General features: G+C 24.3%; 1 protein-coding gene across 1 annotated transcript in view; it reads left to right on the forward strand.

Annotated features, from left to right (window-relative positions):
- Window positions 1–1282, forward strand: part of LOC111687704 (serine protease inhibitor 27A-like) — a 6523-nt gene that overhangs the window by 1932 nt on the left and 3309 nt on the right. The gene's annotated exons all lie outside the window — the stretch shown is intronic.

The following is a 1282-nucleotide window of genomic DNA, read 5'->3' on the forward strand; positions in this document are numbered from 1 at the left end:
AATTTTAAATTTCATAGTTCTACTTTTACTTCTTGCAAACATGCCACAGGACTTTTAAATCGTCTCAGTTGGGATGAATACAAACCTTTACCAGCACTTTATAATTATCTATTTATAAGTGTGTGTAAGTCTGAAATAATTATATGTGTGAGAAAAAAACTCAGCAACGCAAAATGTGTTCACAATTTTTCCAAATACACTTTTAAGACGATTTCTTTACAAAACTTTGACAAATATTTAGAAAATTTCAATTACTTTGGAAAAAAATTAGAAAAATTAAAAAATGATGATAAAAAGAAATATAATTTAATTTCTTCTATTTTTGAAATATTTAAATTTATTTTCTTTTTGTAAATGAAGTTTTTCTGTTGGTTTCAAGCTACTTATTCAACTTCTATTTATCAATTATACTTTTGAATAAAAAATATAAATAATATTTACCCTAAAACTAACAATAGTTTAAACAATTCCCATTGTATTACACAAATAGTTCATGCAAAAAGCAAAACGAAAAAACAATAACCACCCAAAAAAAGAGCAAATCTTTTATGTGAAAAGTTATTAAAAAAATTTTCACTAAAACAAAACAAAAAAACTCCAACTTTGTTGTTTTTGATTATAAACTTTCATTTAAAAACCTCAAGAAAAAAAATATATAATAAAAATCATCTATAGAATATGTTCATAATACAGTTATGTATTGTTGTTGTTGCTGTAGTTGTTGTTTGTTTCCATTGTTTACATAGATGGTCTATAAACACAACCTTAAAAACATCACTTCCTTTAGTTATCGTTTCCCTTTCCTGTATTCATTAGTTTGTTGTTGCTGTTGCTGTTGCTTTTTTGTGTCCATATTATTGTATGTGTTTGTGTGTGTGTTTTCTGGCTTTAGCCAACGTGACCAAAATTGAACAATTCATAATTTTAATTTAAAAACTTTATTTTTAGGGGGTAAAAGTTGATTTTTATATTTTTTTGCAAAAAAACTGTTTTAAACTTTTAACACACATACAGACAGAATATTAAAAAAATAATAAAAAAAGGATAAAACCCTTTAATATTTTAATATTCTCCCCTCAGCTAGTACATGTACACAAATAATAAACATTTACATAAAAAACATATTTCGATATTTTAAAATTATCCCAGCAAATCATAATGGATCTTTGAAAATTGGAAAAATAGATAGATATATAGATAGATAGATAGATAGATAGATAGATAGATAGATAGATAGATAGATAGATAGATAGATCGATAGATAGATAGATAGATAGATAGA

This window comes from Lucilia cuprina, chromosome 6 (genome assembly GCF_022045245.1).
Source record: "Lucilia cuprina isolate Lc7/37 chromosome 6, ASM2204524v1, whole genome shotgun sequence".
Taxonomy (NCBI): Eukaryota; Metazoa; Arthropoda; class Insecta; order Diptera; family Calliphoridae; genus Lucilia; species Lucilia cuprina.